The 22218-nt window shown below is 38.2% G+C and overlaps 1 protein-coding gene across 4 annotated transcripts in view; it reads left to right on the top strand.

Moving 5' to 3' along the window:
* The window catches only part of ADAMTS19 (ADAM metallopeptidase with thrombospondin type 1 motif 19), a 381231-nt gene that overhangs the window by 111000 nt on the left and 248013 nt on the right, over nt 1-22218 (top strand). The window lies entirely within an intron of this gene.

Here is a 22218-nt window from a genome sequence, read left to right on the forward strand (position 1 = left end):
CAGGAGCCTGAGTCAGCTGGCATGGGTCAGCCATGGGTTTTTCTTTGTAGTGTAGAGATAACCTAGGTAGTTTTCCCCTTCCAGGATGGGGTCCTTCAGCGACTTTCCCTCATTTGGCATCAGGCAGTGTTCACACCTGCCACCCTGACCCTGTCACTCCTGCAGTGACCCAGGCAGTCTTCTAATTCACTGCCCCAGGCAGTACCACTCTGTAGTGATTGGTAGGAGAATCCAGGCCCATCCTTTTCTCTGTATTCCAGTCAAGGGTCCTTTATGAAGCAATCCAGGTCTGCAGCTTCTCTAATGTTACTGCTCTCACTCCTGGACTATTTGCTGCCTTGCTTCCACTCTTCCTAGTCAGATCCCTATCACCTACGGTTCTACTAGGTCCCAGAGATTCCTATCCCTCCTTCCCTGAGAGAAAGTGACTGCCACTCTTCACCCTGCAGCCTGATCCTCTGTTGCCAATCTCTAGGCTTTATGTAAGCCCCACTTGTTCCCTCACAGGTGAGCTTGCTTTCAATTAGTGGACTCCTCAGAGCCTAAATCTCTCCTGTTTGCTGGTTGATTGGACCTGCCTGGCTTAATTCAACCCTCTCAGGGCCAGTGTGGGGAGTACACATCATCACACAGTTCTAAGATTAAAGGACTGATCCAAAGACTTTTGATGGCCATAGTAGTTTTTCTATTGACTTCAATAAAGCCCCAAAGAGAGAGCTGTGGTCTCCAAGCTGACAAGCCAGCACCTTTCACAAGCACTACACTCATTAAAACTTTTAAAAAGTAATTGTAGTTGAACAAAAAGAGTCTTTATCATCTCAGAAAGATTTTCAGTTGTTCCTGGTCTCCATTTGTTTATTTTGAGCACTACCTAGGGCAGACTTCAAATGTTATAACTTACTTAATCCAGAACGATACTGGATATTGAATGCACTGTGTCTTTTGTGGCAGAAATCCAATAGTTTGGGATGGTAATTGACTGAAGATGGAAAAAGGGCATTTCCCACAAACATACTTCGATATGATTAAGCTGTACAGCTGAATTGTTCCTGGTATCCCACAGCTGGAATCCTCAGGAATATGACTCTTGCAGAAAAATGCACAGTTCTTACTGCAGCTCTTATCAGAACACTAACAAATACATTAAATTCATTACTGACATTTTGGGGTTTGCCTGGGTACTATTTCACAGAAAGCTGATTATTTTAAACATATCAATGCCATCTCAAGTCACGTAAATGTGATGTGTCAGTATTAATTACAGTCAAGACAGAAAATAAAGCACTAGGGATATTTTTATGTAAAGCAGATCCACTTCAGTAAGGGAAATTTGAATAAAGGTCTTTCTCTGAGGAGAAATAACTTCATTTTTTATTTAAGTAAGGAGGATTTTAAAAATAATAATAATGAAAGGTTAAAAGTTGCTTCTTCTTGGTATGTAGGTGTTGAAAGGAGTTTTCATGGGCATTGTAGATGTTGGACTTCGCTTATATTCTTAGTGTATTTAGGTTACTGACCTAATCCTAAATAGGGCCTGTGTGCAAACTGAAACTGGTGGTTTCACATTGCCAGGGATCATGACCCATGGGCATCACTTGGAGTTTTAGATTCTCATGAACCTGAGAACTCCGAGAAGCTTGAGAGAGCTGTAAGTAGTGAAGTTGGTCAGGAAGTCAGCCGTTTCCTTTAGCTACCTTATTGAGGGCTAGGGTTGGCTTTTGGTAATAGTGACTGAAATGAATGATAGTCTCAGACAAAAACTTCTTGAAGTGAAGTCAAGATAAGCTGATGATAAGGTAAAATATATATCGGTAGTTAAGGATAAATAATCTTATAAGACCACTTGTAATGATGATAAAACAGCCATCAGAAACCTAAGTAATTCAAAATTAAAGTTAAACTTAATGGAAGTCCAAATATTTGAACCCTCCAGGACTGTTCTGGAGTCTCCAGGAATTGAAGATTGATCTTTAATTAAAGCTATTGTGGTCTTGGGTTGCATCAGGCAAGGTATTTCCAGTAGGGATAAGGAGGTGTTAGTACCATTATACAAGGCACTGGTGAGACCTCATCTGGAATATTGTGTGCAGTTCTGGTCTCCCATGTTTAAGAAGGATGAATTCAAACTGGAACAGGTACAGAGAAGGGCTACTAGGATGATCTGAGGAATGGAAAACCTGTCTTATGAAAGGAGATTCAAAGAGCTTGGCTTGTTTAGCCTAACCAAAAGAAGGCTGAGGGTAGATATAGTTGCTCTCTATAAATATATCAGAGGGATAAATATCAGGGAGGGAGAGGAATTATTTAAGCTTAGTACCAATGTGGACACAAGAACAAATGGATATAAATTGGCCATCAGGAAGTTTAGACTTGAAATTAGATGAAGGTTTCTAACCATCAGAGGAGTGAAGTTCTGGAGTAACCTTCCAAAGGGAGCAGTGGAGGCAAAAGACATATCTGACTTCAAGATTAAGCTTGGTAAGTTTATGAAATGGATGGTATGATGGGATAGCCTAATTTTGGCAATTAATTCATCTTTGACTATTAGCGGTAAATATGCCCAATGGCCTGTGATGGGAGACTAGATAGGGTTGGATCTGAGTTAGTATAGAGAATTCTTTCCTGGGTGTCTGGTTGGTGAGTCTTGCCCACATGCTCAGGGTTAACTTATCACCACATTTGGGGTCAGGAAGGAAATTTCCTCCAGGGCAGATTGGCAGAGGCCCTGCGGGGGTTTTGCCTTCCTCTGCAGTGTGGGGCATGGGTCACTTGCTGGAGGATTCTCTGTACCTTGAAGTCTTTAAACCACAAGTTGAGGACTTCAATAGCTCAGACATAGGTCAGGGGTTTGTTACAGGAGTGGGTGGGTGAGATTCTGTGGCCTGCATTGTGCAGGAAGTCAGACTAGAGGATCATAATGGTCCTTTCTGACCTTAAAGTCTATGAGTCTGAGTGATGAAACCTCCAGGAATAAGTCCAACCAAAACTGGCAACCCTATTAAGATATCCTGACAACACTAGCTATATTCTCAATCTCAATCATATAAGAACATGGACTGGCCATGCTAAGTCAGGCCAATGCTCCATCTAGCCCAGTATTCCATTTTCCGATGGTGGCCAGCATCAGATGCTTCAGAGGGAATGATCAGAACAGGGCATTTAGCTAGTTATAAAGTCCTAGTTGTTGGCAGTCAGAGTTTTAGGGACACCCAGATCATGGGATTACATCCCTTACCATTTTGGCTAATAGCCATTGATGGACCTATCCTCCATGAATTTATCTAATTCTTTTTTTAACCCAGTTATACTTTTGGCCTTCACAACATCCCCTAGCAATGAGTTCCACAGATTGACTATGCATTGTGTGAAGACACATTTCCTTATGTTTGCTTTAAATCTGTCGCCTGTTAATTTCATTGGGTGACCCCTGGTTATTGTGTTATGTGAAGAGGTAACTAACACTCCTTTATTCACTTGCACCACTGAATTTTTTCCCCATCAGTAAGCCTATTTTGACTGCTGATTTGCATTCCTACATATCTGTTTTTCTCATTTTGAACTGATGCTTCATGGATTACCTGCTCTTTCTGTACATGATCACCTAAGGCTTGAGCCAATATTCATTGAAGTTTGTGGAAAAATTCTACAACTGTGACTGGCTACACGATTTTAAGCACAACGGTACTTATCTACACTGAATACTAGCACACATTTAACATTTTTTTAGTTAATGTGTTATAACACAATGTAATTTTCAAATTTAGCCCGGTGGCTTCCAGCTTCTGACAGACTTTAAAAAAAATTTGTTTTGTTTTGTTTTTATACCTTTAGCAATTTGCTCTTCAAATTCCTTCTTAGACATCCTAATTTCAATCTTGTACTTTCCCCTCAATGGTTTTACACCTTTCTATTGTCTTCATTAGGGCTAGATTTCCATTTTCTGTTCAAGCATATGCATTTATGCATTCCTTCCATGATGATATTCTTAAGAAGACCTCATGCTGAGTGTAAGGGTTTTAATTTTGACATTAGGGTCTTTCACTTTCTTTCTCTTTTGAATCCTCCTTTCTGCAGTTTATGGTCACAATGCTAGGTTTTTGGTATTCTGGGGCTTCTGAACTTTTCCGACTGGCATGTGTGTATTTACAGTCTATGTGAAATCAATGAGCAATCTCTATTTCTTACTAGAAGGTGTTCATTTCACATCTATATGTATTATAGGCAGAACTGGTAGCTCTGCCTATAATGAGGTTACTTAACACTTTCCAGTATAAGACTATCAGTTGCTTTAACTGTTTGGCCTGAAAATTTCCATGCTGGGTGTTTGCCTCAGGGTATACTTTTTTATTTTTATATTTTATTTATATTTTTCAAGTTTCAGCTAAAATGGTTCAGCCACTTTCAAGAAGAAGAGAAGGGAAAAATGCATTGTTCTGCCCATGTGCCTGCCTTCTCCGATGAGACTGTTGACAAGAAATGTTTCAAAATAATATTGTGACTGTGTTGTCCTTTCCCCCCTTTTTTTCTCTTTTCCTATTAGAGGAAGACACTTTGCTGAAAAGAGTTCACCAAATTAAGAATAATTTTTAAGAGAACTGTGTGGCTTGCATTGAATTGTCCTTTGATTACTTACTAAATAATAATTTATTGCCATATTCTTGGCCTGACTTTTAAAAGCAGCCTCCAGTTGTGCAAGTGCCATTAAATTTAACCCAGATACTGGCACCAAGAATTCTAACTACCTGTTTCATGCTGGCAAAACTGAAGGCTATTTTTAAAAATCAGGTGCTTATCTCTGTCGTAAGCAACTAAAAATGGCTTTTGGGGTGTCCCCCCCCCTGCCCCCGTGTTAATGTAGCCATGTAGATCCCAGGATATTAGAGATAAGGTAGGTGAGGTAATGTCTTTTATTGGAACCAAATTCTGTTGATGAAAGAGAGAAGCTTTTCTGCTCCACAGAGCTCATTGGCTTATGGATTTAAAGTACCCCAAAGAGAATCACAAATCATCATGTTTTTAGTGCTGAATCTGAAAGATGTGAAAAATCATAAGCATTGAATACACCATGTAGGAGGTTCGTATGTGGTTTATTACAACTAGCGTGTGAAATATATTGATTCAGGAAATAATTCATGGGGGAAGGAGCTTGATGCTCTCACAGCAGCATGTGAAAAACTAGTATTGTAATTATAAATGCTTTCATTTTTTTTGTCAAACTGAAACTTCATTAGTATTGGTTGGAACATAGTACGCAGAGCTGTCTTTATGGACCTTTTAAAGACAGCAGTGTCTCTCTCTCTCTCTCTCTTTCTCTCCTACTACCAACATTATGGCATAGATTTTGCTGTTATCTCCTCACATGCATATACTGTTCTTCTTTTGAATGACATACAATATATAATACAGTACTATACATGTAGCTAAGCTATATTATCTTGTATTATTTAGTTGGATAAGTCATTCTGGAATACATTTGTATGGCACAATGTGAGATAAAGTTGTGTAATATCTTGTATAATCAGCATTCATGCATGCAGAAGTTATGAAGCAGTGTTAGTTCACTTGTCTGGGATCAGGGCCAAATCCAGTGCCTTCACATTTTCATAAAGGCTACAGTAGTAGGTACACCAGTTCAATTTCTAAATATTTGTAGAAAAAGAACACTATTTTATTTTTAAACGTGTTTCCTTCACTTTGATGATGAAGAGGAGGAGGAGGAGGAAGAACTGAAAAGAAATTGAGCACTTCTGAAGGAGCCTCCTGTTGAAGAGAATCGTTCATCAATTCAAACAGTAGCAGAAAGTAAATGGAAACGTGACCTGAATCAGCAGCTGAAAATGGGGTAGAAGTTTAAGCTGCTAGAAATGTTTTGTCAGATTTTTTACATACTTTTGTCCCTATATTATACAGCTAAAAATGCTGTAGGTATGTTTTCAAAATAAACAGAAACAAAAAGCAAACGGTGTAGTAGACATAAAAGAGATTCTCCTTGAAAAAGCAAGGGAAGTTTAATAGGAACCATCTGTTAAGATGCTCAGACTTCAAGAGGCCATTGTTTTAGCTGGTTTCTCTGATATTTTCTGAGACTTTTTTTAACAACAAATAACTTGCAAAATAAATTATTAAATATGCAATTTTTTATTTAAAAACTTATCTCTTGTAGAGGAAGATGTTTCATCAGTGTCCTTTATTTATTTTTGACTGTCACAAAGCATTTTATTCATGGTATAGCGCTTCCTCTGGAACCATTCACTATCTGATTTCTAGTATACCTAATTCATTCTTAGGCTTATACTTTGTTAAATTGAAGTATATAGTATATAATAAATAATTAATATCTACTAATGACCAGCTTCTACCACCGTTACTCAATTGTACCTTAATCTATGAGTAGTCCTACTCAGTATGAGAAGGGTGGGATAATATGTCCCTGAACCATATTTGACAATCAAAACATTATTACCAGAGAAAAGCATTATTAAAGAAACCCCTATTCTACCTGCCTCCACCTCAAAACACACTCCTTTAACCCATTACGTTCTTCATCTAATTCCCCATTTCTTAGTCCTAATTCAAGCAGTGGACCAGCAAGTAGTCAGAGTAACTAATCAGGAAGCTGTTGCCCAAGAGAGCTGGGGCAATTTTCCTGAAATATATGGCCCTGAGCTAGCTAAGCCCTTAAACTCATGATTAATTTTAAGCAAATGAGTTGTCCCAATGACTTCAATGCTTAAATACTTTGCCTGATCAGGACATAAAATCAATGGATGCTTTGCCTGAATTAGGGCTGCAGTATCAGGCCTTTTGCTCCAACCCCTATTTAATAATGTATTCTATTTTATTTATTTATTTATTTTATTCATTTATTTTATTTACTTTCTGTCCTTCACAACTCTTATTTATTTTTCCATACAATTATCAGTATTCTAGCACCTGGAGCAGCATTTTCCATTTTAAAAGCATGTTGTAATTCTAGACAGTAGCAAAGCTACTGTGGTTCTAACACAACTGGAGCTACAGCATAGATATAAAATAAACAAAAAAATAACACTCAGAACAAAAAGTAGTGGATTAACACAGCATTGGTAACCTAGTTGTTGCATTTGTGTTGATTTTCAATTGCATATATGCCCTTTCCATGTCATTCTTGTGTATCTCTGTCTTTCCATAGGTAAATTGCAAGATTCTCGCAGGGTTCCCTTGTTTGTGTCAGTAAATACATAGCTGTAGAGCTCCCCCATCAGGGTTTTAGATCCCAGTTCATTTATCCAGTTTGTTCTCCTGAATGGTCACAAGGTTACTTTCCCTATATTTTTATCATAACACAAAGTTTTATGTGGGTGCTTCTTCAGCATTCAAAACTATATGGTATCTATATGGCTCAGTGGAGGTGTTGTGATAGAGATCTGTATAATATACAGGAGCACAATATTTTTCTCACCCCAGATTGGAAAGATAAGAAAAAAGCTTTTCACCCTGAATAAAATGTGAACTTTGTCTGAAGGCATTTTTAAAAATTGCAATTGGCTTTACTATGCCCCCTGCAGAGGTGGCAATCTTGCTTAAAAAGACAAGTCATTCTTGACACAATTTATTCATGGTTAGAAGTGTTTCTTATGGCACCTTTCAAACTTACAGATTGCTGGGCTGAGCAAAATGGGTTCAGTTTTCCTTTAAAGTTTGGTTTGGGCCTCATTTTTTAAAAAAATGAACAGACCCAGTGAAAGACCCCATTCATTTTAAAAACATTTTCAAAATGCTTGAAGTCCTTAAATAATCCCATTCTCACCATGAAAACCTGATTCTAATCCCCTAGCCATTTTAATCAAGTCCACAGCAGTTTAAATGTCGATTAAATCCATTCCTTTTTTCGTTATCTTGTCTATATTGTGGAATTGGTACATTAAACGGTCAATTAATTCTGGTTCATTTGTTTCAGTAGATATGCATTTTATTTTTGTGTTTTTATTAATAAAACACATCTCAGTCAAAATAAAATATGGTGTTCTATTCAAATAATAGGAAGGAATAAAAAAGCAAATAGGTAGTAAAGAGGAACAATAATAAAGTTTCACCTTTGGCTGGTTTTATCCTGAAAAGTTCCAAAGCCCAATATAAACTGTGTATGTACAATACCACTAAAATGCAACTGCCTTTGGGGTGGTCTGTAATCTAGAGATAACTCATGTACTGCAAAATTAACAGTAATGAAAAGAGGGGAATTTTTCTGTCCAAGGCTTAGAGCAAGCCCTGCACTTATAAAAGTGCCAGGGGATCTTTAATATCCACATGTGGACCATTACATGTTGAATATTTTACATATCTATTTGTCTTAAAATAATGGTGAAATTTGTTTTTGTTAAACAATTTAAACTATTGAGGACTCTGTTTGAAGGTTAGGGGATCAGAATCAAATTTAAAGTCTGGAAAGAAGATTAATTTTATTTGTTTTAAAAAACATTTCACATATATTTTTTTCTTCAACGTTCCCTTAGGAGAGAATGATTGACTGAGAGAGAAAGTGGGAGGAATTCTGGGTCCCCACAAATCCCCATTCAGGCCACTGAATCAGGGCCACAACCTGGGCAGCCCTCAGGCAAGTTAACAATTTGCCAGAGAGCCCTTCAAAGAATCCTATAGTTTTTCATAACTATTCAAGGAAATAACCTGATCTCAATTTTTTTTTTCTAAATTGTATCCTAATTAATTCAGCAGTGTCACTTGTATTTGTATCAGAGGGGTAGCCATGTTAGTCTGTATCCACAAAAACAACGAGGAGTCTGGTGGTACCTTAAAGACTAACAGATTTATTTGGGCATAAGTTTTTGTGGGTAAAAAAACCCACTTCTTCAGATGCAGGGAGTGAAAATTACAGGCATAAATATATATTGGCACATGAAGAGAAGGGAGTTACCTTACAAATGGAGAACCAATGATGAAGGCCAATTTGGTCAGGGTGGATGTAGTCCACTCCCAATAATTGATGAGAAGGTGTCAATACTAAGAGAGGGAAATTTGCTTTTGTAGTGAGCCCGCTACTCCCAGTCCCTATTCAAGCCCAAATTGATGGTGTTAAGTTTGCAAATGAATTGTAGCTCAGCAGTTTCTCTTTGAAGTCTCTTTTTGAAGTTTTATTTTTGGTGAAGAATGGCTACTTTTAAATCTGTTATTGAATGTCCAGGGAGATTGAAGTGTTCTCTGATTGGCTTTTGTATGTTACCATTCCTTATGTCTGATTTGTGTCCATTTATCCTTTTACATAGAGACAGTCTGGTTTGGCCAATGTACATGGCACAAGGGAATTGCTGGCACATGATGGCATATATCACATTAGTAGATATGCAGGTGAATGAGCCTCTGATGGTGTGGCTGGTGTGGTTGGGTCCTATGCTGGTGCCGCTCGGGTAGATATGGGGACAGAGAAGGAAAGGGGTTTGTTACAGGGATTGGTTCCTGAGTTAGTGTTTCTGTGGTGTGGTGTGTAGTTGCTGGTGAGTATTTGCTTCAGGTTGGGGGGCTGTCTGTAAGCAAGGATTGGCCTGCCTCTCAAGGCCTGCGAGAGTGGGGGATCATTTTCCAGGATAGGTTGTAGATCGTTGATGGTGCACTGGAGAGGTTTTAGCTGGGGTCTGTAAGTGATGGCCAGTGGTGTGCTGTTATTTTCCTTGTTGGGCCTGTCCTGTAGTAGGTGATTTCTGGGTACCTGTCTCGCTCTGTCAATCTGTTTCCTCACTTCACCAAGTGGGTATTGTAGTTTTAAGAATGCTTGATAGAGATCCTGTAGGTGTTTGTCTCTGTCTGAGGGATCGGAGCAAATGCAGTTGTATCTTATAGCTTGGCTGTAGACAATGGATCGTGTGATGTGGTCTGGATGAAAGCTAGAGGCATGTAGGTAAGTATAGTGGTCAGCAGGTTTCCGGTATAGAGTGGTGTTTATGTGACCATCACTTATTTGCACTATAGTGTCCAGGAAGTGAATCTCTTGTGTGGACTGGTCCAGGCTGAGGTTGATGGTGGGGTGGAAATTGTTGAAATCCTGGTGGAATTCCTCAAGGGCCTCCTTCCCATGGGTCCAGATGATGAAGATGTCATCAATGTAGCGCAAGTAGAGTAGGGGCATAAGGGGACGAGAGCTGAGGAAGCGTTGTTCTAAGTCAGCCATAAAAATGTTGGCATACTGTGGGGCCATGCCACTAACTTGAAGGTATAAGTCATCCCCAAATCTGATATGGTTGTGGGTGAGGACAAAGTCACAAAGCTCAGCCACCAGGTGTGCCGTGGCGTCATCAGGGATACTGTTCCTGACAGTCCATCCTCGTGTGGAATATTGGTGTAAAGAGCTTCTGCATCCATGGTGGGCAGGATGGTGTTTTCAGGAAGATCACCAAATGCATTGTAGTTTCCTCAGGAAGTCAGTGGTGTCTCGAAGATAGCTAGGAGTGCTGGTAGTGTAGGGTCTGAGGAGAGAGTCCAAATAGCCAGATAATCCTGCTGTAAGAGTGCCGATGCCTGAGATGATGGGGTGTCCAGGATTTCCAGGTTTATGGATCTTGGATAGCAGATAGAATACCACTAGTCGGGGCTCTAGAGGTGTGTCTGTGTAGATTTGTTCCCGTGCTATAGCAGGGAGTTTCTTGAGCAGATGGTGCAGTTTCTTTTGGTACTCCTCAGTGGGATCGGAGGGTAGTGGCCTGTAGAATGTGGTGTTGGAGAGTTGTCTGGCAGCCTCCTGTTCATAATCCAACCTGTTCATGATGACTACAGCACATCCTTTGACATTTTGATTATAATGTTAGAGTTGTTTCTGAGGCTGTGGATGGTGTTGTGTTCTGCACAGCTGAGGTTATGGGGCAAGTGATGCTGTACACAATTTCAGCCTGTGCGCATCTGCAGAAGCGCTCTTTGGAGAAGTCCAGTCTGTCATTTTGACATCAGGATACAATTTTCTACAGAGGAGATGTGGTTTTACCAATAAATATCTTGGTAAATATTAAAAAAAGGGGGGGGGACTATAAGTACAGAAAAAATATGAAGGGCTAGTAATATATGGGTCAAATGATGTTTCCCAGCCATCCAGATAGCTATTCCATTTATTCTGTATATTCATGCACTAAGTGGCTGAACAATTTGCTACTAAAGATCTCCAGTGCAAACAAAGGAGAAGAATTTTGCTCAATAAGTATGTGCTAATAAAACTTTGTCTGATTGAGGCAGTGGTCCTGCTAATGACTATTCTATAGATCAGGAGGGAGAACAAGAGGAAGAACTTTGCTCATGTGGCCAATTTCCACTTTTAAGATGGCCATTTCATAGGTTAGGAGGGGAAAGTAAGAAGAAGAACTTGTTTATTTGGCCAAATTCCACCTAATTTCCTATGATCATCTGCCAGCCCTTTTTGCTGGCCCTTCCTCAGCTTTTTTTGCAAGTTATACTAAGCAAGAAAATCAATTTGCATGACTCCCTCTTAATATATAGGCATATATAGGCTTCTTGGATATGGGAGCAGAAGGAAACTTGGGGTCAGTGAGGCTGGAAAGGAATATGGCATTGATTTACTTCATATGACTATGCCAACTGGAAAATAAATAATTTCAGTGGTGCATTTTTAAATTGTTCCAGCTGTGAAAAATCATTAATAGCTACTATGCTCTATATGTATTACTGATACTCATGTATGGATTTCTTTCTGCTAGTGTACTAAACCTGAGCTCAATGGTTTCTACTGGCCTCCCATTGGCTTGGGGTTGAATTTAAGGTGTTGGTTTAGACAGCTATCAGGTAGATCCCAGCTCTAAATGGTCTATCTTAAAAATCTGCCTTCTACCAATAAAATTTCCCCACTTGCAGTTAGAGCGGGCACCTGATCTGGAGCCCCATCGGTAAAAAGGCTGGGGCGAGCGGGAGGGGGAGCTGGTGTTCTTTGTGAGGGCTCTGCATCTTTGAAACTCACTTTCCTATCTTAGTACATAATAAGCAGTTTGTTAACCTTCAGGCCATTCTGCGAGACCCAACTTTCTCCCTGCCCCAGAAGAAGATGTGGGAGGCTAGGTGGTGGTGAGAGTGGGAGGCTGGTGGGGATTCTGTAGAGTTTTTATATTAGATTCTTGTTAGGGAATTACGAACTAGAAGTAACTCATATAGTCTGTTTCTGTTTAGAGTGTCTTTTAAGAGATTGTTTAGGTATCCAGAGCACTCTTCTGTTGTAGAGTAGTAGAAAAAGAAACAAGTATATTGAAATATTTTAACAAGGAAAAAGTAACAAGGCAGAATAACAGAGTAGATGGAATGAGGATGTTTCTTTGTACAGAAAATAAATTAACCATTTTGGATTTCTGTGTCCAGGGACTCCTTAGTATCAAAGACATGCTCAATACTATCTAAGCAGAAAGATTCTTCATCTGAATGACTCTGAAATATATAGGACAATTTTACCTCCTACCTCTAATTGCGTCTTCATATTGCATGCTTACTCAGCATCCTTCCATTCCATAAATGCTCTGTGTGTGTGTGTGTGTGTGTGTGCTTTTGCTAGCTTTTAATTAATTTCATATAATCTCATAGGTGGCTCTCTGCCACTTTTGAGTACTAAGAAATGTTTCCAAAAGAGCTGCCTTCATTTCCAGGAGATAAAAGGGGCCTTCCTAATAGTGCCTCTGGACAGATGGATGAGTCTGATATGAGAGGAGAAAAGTACAAGTAAGGAGCAAAGTGATCCCACTGGATTGTTAAGTAAAATTGAATTGTGCAATTAGAAATAAATAACTTAAGTGACAGAGCATTGCTCTGGCACCAGTGTACATGTGCCAAACACAATTTTTGAGGCAAACTAAATTATCAATAACTGCTACCTATTCTAACAACCGGTGCATTTACTTGATGATTGTAGGATAAGGAAATAGATTTCATGGCAAAAAATGGACAGGTAACAATAGGAACCTAAAAATACAAGTTGGATATAGAACAAAATATCTGCATATCTTTTTTAAAAAATATTTATGAATATTTTCTGGGAATTAATTTAATTTGTACTACAGACCATGCTGATTTCATGTCCCATTTATTTAATGTTCACAGAGTTCCTACATTCTCCTCTGACTAGCTCTAATCCCTGTCTAACTTTGTTTGCTACACATGATTCAGTTTCTGCAAATAAGAAATCTAATTGGGTTTATGCCCTGTTGTGTCATTATTATGGTATGTACAGCATGAAATGCACGACTGAGGTGCTTTACTTGTCTCTGCAGACGTGAGACCTCATAGGTCCTCACTAATGCTTACTGATAAGAGCAAAATGTTCCTGTTCTGTTTCCAGAACCAGAGGAGAAGCCAAAGCAGAAGATGCAAGTGGGAGGGTGAGCAAGAGGGGAGTTAAGTTCTGTGACCTTCTTTCCCCTTCCTCCCCAACACATTGGATGCCCTTCTGTTGATGAAGTGCAAAGATCTGATTCTTGGGTGGGGTAGAAAGAATCAGGGCTAAGACTTTTTCTGTAGCATTGTCCCCTCTTAAAATCTGTGGGGTTGAAATAAATTGGAAGGACAATATGGGGAAGTTTACATCACTGCCTTAGTTGTACTTCTTCTGTGGATAAAGAGGCTTTCAGTCTCCAGGCTTGTCACTCTAGAACTTTTCATGAGTGTAATATTTGCTCCAAACAATTTAGGCTGGGGAAAAACCCCACATTAAGGACTTTGCCATTATTGCCATGTACCCTACAACTTGAGGTGTGTGTTAGTTGCTCTTTAGAAAATGACAGCAATCATGTTGCATAGGTGACCAAATATACAATAACTTGAATTATGTTTTTATGTCTGGCCATGGAACTTCTGTATGTAACATAAATCTACAGAAGATGAATGGTTCTGTGCTTAGGGCACTAGCCTATGACTTGAGAGATGTGGGTTCAATTTCCTGCTTTGCCACAGACTTCCTGTGTGACCTTAGGCAAGTCACTTAATGTATCTGTGCCTCAGTTTCCCATGAAGATAAATGAAAAATGAAGATAAAAGTGCTTTCCTATCTTTCAGGTGTGTTGTGAGGATAATGCACTAAAATTGTGAGGTACTACAGTAATTGGACCCATATAAGTATCTTAGGGTTGGTCTACACTACTGTGGTAAATCAATCTAACTTATGCAACTTCAGTTACATGAATAACGTAACTGAAGTTGATGTCGTTAGATCCATTTACCACGGTGGCTACACTGTGGTGTGTCAATGGGAGAGCATCTCCCGTTGACTTCCCTTACACTTCTCAGGGAGGTGGAGTACACAAATCAATGGGAGAGTGCTCTCCCATCGATTTAGCATCTTCGCCAGACCTGCTAACTCAACACTCTCTGCATCGATTGCAGCAGTCCTGATCTACCAGCAAGTGTAGACGTACCCCTAGCTGCCATAGTGTTCCATTAAGACTAAAATACGTAAAGGAAGAATCCAAGAATATAATAGGTCCTTGGGACTACTTATGTAAAAATAACCATGGGTGTAAATGTTTGTGGGAGCAAAGCTTAAACAAAGACACTTTCACAAGGAAGGTATAAAAGAATTGTTTTAAAATGTAATCAATGGTGTAATTTTGGCAAAATTGGCAATAATTATCTCCTGATAAACTTAAGAAATCTAAATTTCAAAGAACAATTACTAAACTCCAAACCCACTTTCAGTCCATCACAACATAAAACATTTTTCACTGGGGCTGAAATTTTTCATCCATAATGGAGGTTTTGTTAAATTTAATCTAAACTGGTTAGGCTATTTTTTGAGTGATGAGACTGTAGGGGAAAATTTACCCTTTTTTGTAATTAATAACTAACTAACTAACTAAATTAAAAATTAAAATAATAAAAAAAGGGATTTTCAAAAACATGTAAGGTATTTAGTAGCAAGCCCATTTACGTTTGAGGGGACTTGTGCTCTATCTCCTTAGGTGCTTTTGAAAATCCCAACCTAAAATATTTTTGTTTTGCACTCAGATAATCCAACAGTGGGTTAGTTGTAATATGTCACACTTGCTGTGGACTTTGACCCAGTGAAAGCAACTATCTTTGATATGTGGGAATTAATTTGGGTTTTTTTAGATTTTTAAAAGAAGTTTACATCATTAATGATGATTTTCTGGCTATAAGCAGTACTTCATATAGTCCATGGTCTAAGGCTTATTCTCAGTGTAGCCAGCAGGATTAACTCTGCTGGCTCTAAATCATTTTTGGATTGTTCATTTAATGAATATTTAGATATTTCTGCCTGTCTTATCAAAACTGAAACTTTACTTATACGTATAAGAGTTTTATATAGTATACATACGTGTGTGTGTGTGTGTGACTATGAAGGCATTTAAAACATCACCACTGACAGTTTCCTAATAATAATGGAATTTGAGTTTTCCAAACCTGAATCAAGGTGTTTCCGGTGCAGATACAGAGCCTGATCTTGTAGCCCATGGGGATTTTTGTCTAAGTACTCCAAATCTACCTGTCTCTGATAACCCTTTGTTTTGGATACTTTCTTGTCAAGCTGAGCTAGATCTTTTGTGATGCTAATTATGAAAACAGAGAACTTAATTTAATTTGGTATAGTACTAAAGGTTTCCTCAGAGGAGTTATTTCCTTTTCTACAAATTGTTTTAAAAATTATTATGCTGGACATGTGGTCTTTCTCTCTCTCTCTCTCTCTCTCTCTCTCTCTCACCTCCCCCTCCTCCCAATTCAGTTTGATTGAGATGTCTCAATCAGGTCCTCACATTTTCTTGTGTAGAGTAACTAGAAATACTTCACTTCCCTGAACATATAGTGGTATTCTTCCATCTTCTTTTTGATGGAGTATCAGTGACTTCTCCATATCCGTATGGACTTTCAGTTTCCTCCATATATTTCTTACATTACATAAATAAATGAGTTAATAGCTGTCAGGATTTTCCTGTTTCACATGTATAATTTCTTGGCAAGGCCTGTCTCCTTTCAACTTTGTACACTGTCGTACCTGGTGACCTTGTGCACCAGACATTCAGTTTGGAATAACCAGATTTATTTTCCTAATTTTGGTCACATAGTAGCCTTTCTTTGACCTTATAGTTCCCTCCTCCTGTCTATTTGGTGGAGATAAAACCAGCTGGTCCAACAACTTTCGTAGCAGAAGAAGAAGCAAAAGCAGACACCAGTTTACATCAATTGTTTTGGAAATGAAGTCTGACAAAATTCTTCTGTAGTAGAAAAACATCTGGAGAAAGTCTTTCTAGTGCTTATGGGGTGTGTGTGTGGGTGTATGTGAGTATGAGTCTCACCTCTGATTCCTGAATATCTATGAAAGATTGGAAAAGGTAACAAAATATACTAGATTACTAGAGTCCTAAGCAAGTGCGACGTATAGCAAAGAAATCACACATGTTGATTCTTTTGAGCAGTTGAAACACTTCTGCAGCTTATTTTCCTTTAAGGGAAACACACAGGTTTTAGGTGACAATGATGATGAATATATTTAGTCATTGTATAACAATTTTCATCTTCAAAGTGCTTTGCAAATATTAACGAATTAATCCAGTACAATGAATGCCTGTCAGCACTCTGATAACTGACACTTCCTGGCTTTGGATCACAATGATTATAGCACAACCTGTCAATCTGCTTCTTTCCTTTGTCTGACTTCAATTAAATGCAAGATAATCTACCTTCTGTGCTTTTATTCTTTTTATTTGTATGTATTCCCACATAACTGGGGGCAGATATTCAGAAGTATAGCTAAGAACATCTCATTGAAAGCCAACATATATGGAGGATTTTTGGGGAGGGGACGGGGGATGGGGGTTAGGTTTCTTTTTTTTTTTTTTTTTTTTTTTTGCTTTGCCTCAAGTGAAAAGGGCACTAGAGAGTAGCTTAGAAACCACTTAGTTATGTGACCTTGGCTGTTTGCCCGTTATTGCACAACCTGTGTTTTATGTTCTGTCACCCCGATTCCTCTATATTTTAGCTGGGCTCCTGGTGCCACTGTTTGCCATTGGCTTACCTTCAAAGCGAGTGTCTGTGGACAGTACTTATACAGTATATTACATACTGTATGCTTTGACAACTCATGTGGTCTTGATGGGTTTCCCAGTTACAGAGGCTGAAAGAGTAAGACAGCCTGTTCTGCAGGTTTCCACACAACATTTCTTATGAATAAATCCCTTAGATAGAAAAATATAAATCATGTCTATAATGTTTGGGTTTTTTTAATATAGTAAGTGTAATGAAATCCTTCTCTGCCATGGCAGGAGGAAAACACAAATAGGATCTCCACAATATAATTTAAATGAAAAATCACTTGCAGATTAATATTATTTCATTAGGCGTTGTGGGTTCTGAAATGTTACTTTTTCATTTTACCACACAGCAAAGAAATGAGACATAAATCATCTTTCCTGATGTTCTTGATCACAGTCTCCTCCTCACTTTCTCTTATCTTTCATGACTGTGCTATTCTCCCCCCCCTCCCCGTCCCAATTTCCTGAACCCTCCTAAGGCATCTCCTTTAAAGGCTCCTTCCCTCTTCTCCATGAGTTTGGTGTCCCTTATGGTTCTGTTTTCTGTCTTCTTCTCTTTATGTATGTGTAAATTGACAGTATTAGATAGTTAAGTAATAATAGTAATGCTGATTGTGAAGATTATACCCAAATAAATTATCTACCAAAATACCTACAAAAGAATAGAAGTTACTCATTGTTTAATAAAACAATTATTTTTTGTTTAAGATTCAGCTATGTTCCCTTTCAGATTTCTTTACTTTGCGCAATTTTCCTGTGCCCACACTTTAAATGTTTAGTTCTCTCTTTACACTCTCTAACTGTAGTGATTTTCCTGACAAAGCACCATATTTACAGTTGTTGCACAGTGTAATTCATATATCCATGGGATTAACCATGGAACCCAGTATCTTTCGTCTCTAAATCACTGGTTTAAATACAGCACAAGTCTACCTAGCATCCAGTGTTAATCTAACATATTTGTCAACTGTTTCATTTTGGCTAGTAATGTCATGGATTTTTTAACTCAGTCCCATGTGTTTTGCACTCCTGGCCAAAATCCTCTTGTGTTCTATTCCCTATACCTCTGTCTCCTTTCCCCATCTTCCTCTCCTCACATCTGATATGGAGACCAGAGGGTGTGGGGATATCAGGCAGCAGGTTACACTGCCCTGTCCCTGTTGTACATTTGACCAGTAAAAAGCTGCTTTATTAGACAATGCCTACCAATGGTCCCTAAGGGATCATACGCTATTTAATTTACAGATGGGGAACAGAGTTCTGCTCCCTTAAGTAAAGTTAAGCCTGTGTGTAGTCTTGCAGGATCAGGACCCTAATCAGACCTAAATCAGAATGCTAATCTCCAGAGTGCCCAAAAGTTCTCCCCTACTTCTACTTTGAAATAGATTTGAAATTATGCCGGACAAGAGAATAGGGCCAATAATGGTTATAGTTTCCCAGATTAATATTACTATTATATATACATGCTTTGATTTTACTCTACCTAATTCAATAAAAGTGAGTACTTTGCGTTGAGACAAAGCAACTACATTTTTACTCTCAACAAAAATTATCTGTTATTATAAGAAATTCTACCTGGTAAAAGTTTCCTGAGTTTGTAGCTTGTTCTTAATTACCATTGTGTTTTCTTATCTTTCTTTTCCTTTCTCACCAATAATAAAGGTAGAGCTTTGGTGGGGTTTGTTTGTTTGTTTTTAAATCTTCTCAAATATTCATTCAAAGTCACATTAAGAAGCCCTTTCTCCTCTTACTGTTCAAGAAAAGTAATCCACCAGAGTATTATTTTTTTATATTGCTAATGACGTAAACAGAAAAAAACTTTTTTTAAAAAATTATTACAAATATACTTTTTTCTTAAATGTAAATGGTCTGAACTTGAAAGGAAGTTCAGACTCTTGATGGAGGGAAAAGGGTCCATTATACAGTGGAGGAACCCAAGGTGAATGTCACGCTGTCTGGGGCTGTTCACAACAAGTGCCAACTTCAGGGCAGACTATCAAAAAGCAGAGCAGACACCTCAAATCAGTGGTAGGTTCTGTAATTACATTTCATCAACCCAGTAACAAATGTGAACTCCTGAAGCACTATAACAGTTTTGTCTGTGTCTCGATGACAGTCCATTTGGGCACTCCAGTCTATCTTGCTACACAGGCCAGCTGAACTTAATGGTCACTTACACCAGGGGTTTTCAACCTTTTTTTCATTTGTGTATCCCTAAAAAAATTTCAAATGGATGTATGGAAATCTTGGACAGAGTTTGCAGACCTCCTGAGGTCTGCAGCTCACAGGTTGAAAAAATAATTTGCACCAATGATCACAAAACATTCAGGCTGCTCCCAGTCCCAAGAGACCAGTCACTTACTCCAGGTCAATTTGTACCTTAGATATCACAGCAAAGACAACAGCTGTAGCCAATCGTATAGTAAACTAACTCAGGGTTTATTAACTAGAAAAAAGAAATGAGTGTTATTTACAGGCTAAAGCAGGCAACATCTATATATTCACAAATGACAATCTATAGTTTTAAAAGATCTCTGCTTTTGTTTCCTAGCTCCAGCCCTGTGAGAGTCCAAACAGCAAAGAGATAGATGTCAGCTATCTTTATTTCCTTCTTCCAGAATTCAGGCTGATGGGATGAGTTTCCTTGCATGTAGTACTTTTGTGGGCATGAAAGGGCCATTAGCCCAGTCTTTGTATTGTGATGTTTCACAATAGCCCACTTAGTTTTGATCATGGACCGTGATGGGCAGGGGAACTACTCCTTCTGCCTGGGTTCATAAGTTCAAAGCAGGTATTTTTACGGTTATAAAGCAAAACTTGCATATCCTCTTACAGCATGGGATATATTACAAATAAGATTAATATTACAAATTAGATTGATAGAATCTAAACACTTAAACACATCTTTAGACGTCTAACACTTATCTTGAACAATAGTAACATGCAGGTGAGCTAGTCTGGTTTCCAGTTATGAATTGTCAGTGCTTAGCTGATAGCTACAGCCTTGGCAAGCGCTGGCATCTGATCTTCCAGCATCACAGTGACCTCCTGGGTTGTTTACCAGATGAATATGGGAGCATGCCAATAGAGGGAGTAGAAATCTTAGAGGATGCTGAACTTTTGGGGGGAACTTTGGTGTCTCATAAATGGGATACGGTGTTTGTTTTTAAGATGCAAGCCTCTATTTCAAATTGAGAAGCCTCTTCTAAAAATAGTGGACTCTTTTTTTTCATGCGAAGACCTGAAGTGTCTCAAATTTGAACAACAGTTCTTTGTAGAGGTTCCTTGGTATTTCAGATGGGAAGCTGTTTTTTGTGAGAGACTTGTGCATGAAATGACAACAGTTGATCACTGTGGAAGGCCATGATGTCTCAGATTGGAAGGATGCTAGTTCTGTATGGGGGAAAATCTCTGTCAGAAGTATGGAGAAGCACTTCTTTGTGAGAGACTTTGCATCTTATGTTATGAGAAACTGATGTTTGTGGAGAGCCCTTACTGCCTTTAATTATGTGGCTGCAATTTGCGTCTGATGTCTTGATTTCTTTTACTGTGAGGATTGCTTTTTGTTAGATTGTATGAAGACTGTCTAAATTACCTTAATTTCAAACATCCACATTTCTAAGAAAAATAGTATACTAAATGAGAGGGGCAGCCATGTTAGTCTGGATCTGTAAAAAGCAACAAAGAGTCCTGTGGCACCTTATAGACTAACAAACGTATTGGGGCATAAGCGTTCATGGGTGGATGCGTCTGACGAAGTGGGTATTCACCCACAAAAGCTCATGCTCCAATATGTCTGTTAGTCTATAAGGTGTCACAGGACTCTTTGTTGCTTTTATACTAAATTAAAAGACACTAAGTGATTATGATTACTCAGCCAACAGGTTATATAAATAGTGAATTCTAAGTGTATTTTTACTTACAGCTACCACCCACAAAGATCTAGATTAAATTCACAGTGTGACTTTGGGAAATAACTCACAAGTCAATGATTATACCTTACTAAGACCAAATCTCACTGAATTATCTTAACTTAGTAGTACAGTCATGAGAATCTGTGGCGTAACACATAAACATCAAACTACTGTGATCTTAACTTTACATATTTACAGTGCTGGCACTTTAAATCAGAAGTGCCAACTCTGTAAATATGCAGTACTAAGTTCACAGTAGTTTGACACTTATATCCTACTCCACAGGTTATCACGATTGAACTACTGAGTTTAGATATAACTGTGAGATTCGCTCTAAAGTAAGTTTCACTAAAAAGTCTTTTGAAGTGCTCTTAAATACATACATGGTCAAAATGAAGGGTTTTAAGATGTAAGGTATTTAAGATGTAAATAATGGTATAGAATTACAGATCAAAGATTCAGAGTCAGTGAGTTAACAGGCAACAAGCACAGCTTTCTCTAAAATGGGGAAACTGACTTTCTTCATGCTTTAAAAAAAATCTACAAATTGTATTTCCATTCACATTTACCTAAAAAAAAAAAATGTATAATTCAACCTGCAGTTTCCACAAAAGTTTATTTATATTGAGATAACATTTGCAAGGCTCTCCAGAAACAGGAAGACATGTGTTTCTGTTTCTAATCTGAATAGTCATATGATATGTGGTGTTAATGTAGTAAGCACCATTCAAACCAGCATAGTTTCTTCTATTTATCTAGTATATTTCATTAAATTGTAAAAATTTGAAACAAATGTATCCAAAAGCTCAGTAATCCTCAAGAGTTTCATCAGTCAGAGACTTATAAAGCATATATATATACTCAAATCATTAACAACTCAACCACTGTAGAAAGGCTTAAAGATTTTATTACAATTTAAAGCATTGTTTAAGGCAATCTTGTAGAAATGGATTGTACAAATTCCTTGTTATGAACATAAGTCTGATATGACCTTTACAGTCATAATTATAGAAACAAAATAAGCCAAGAAAAAAGTCAGTGGTTGAGGACGGAATCTATATTAAATTAGAGGGGGACTTATTAAAAAATCAGCTGCATATTTCACACCATGTTAAACTTAACTCTGTTTATTAAATTACTAGATTGCATTTGCCTACTATTCTTGGGTATAGAGAAGAAGATGTTCCATCTAGTAACAGGTGACTGAGATAGAAGTAGAAAGTCATTGACAGCATAGATTTAGATGAGGCCATGCTTCTTTCTTAGGGGCATGGAAGGCCAAGACAGAT

This window comes from Mauremys reevesii, linkage group 6 (genome assembly GCF_016161935.1).
Source record: "Mauremys reevesii isolate NIE-2019 linkage group 6, ASM1616193v1, whole genome shotgun sequence".
Classification (NCBI taxonomy): Eukaryota; Metazoa; Chordata; order Testudines; family Geoemydidae; genus Mauremys; species Mauremys reevesii.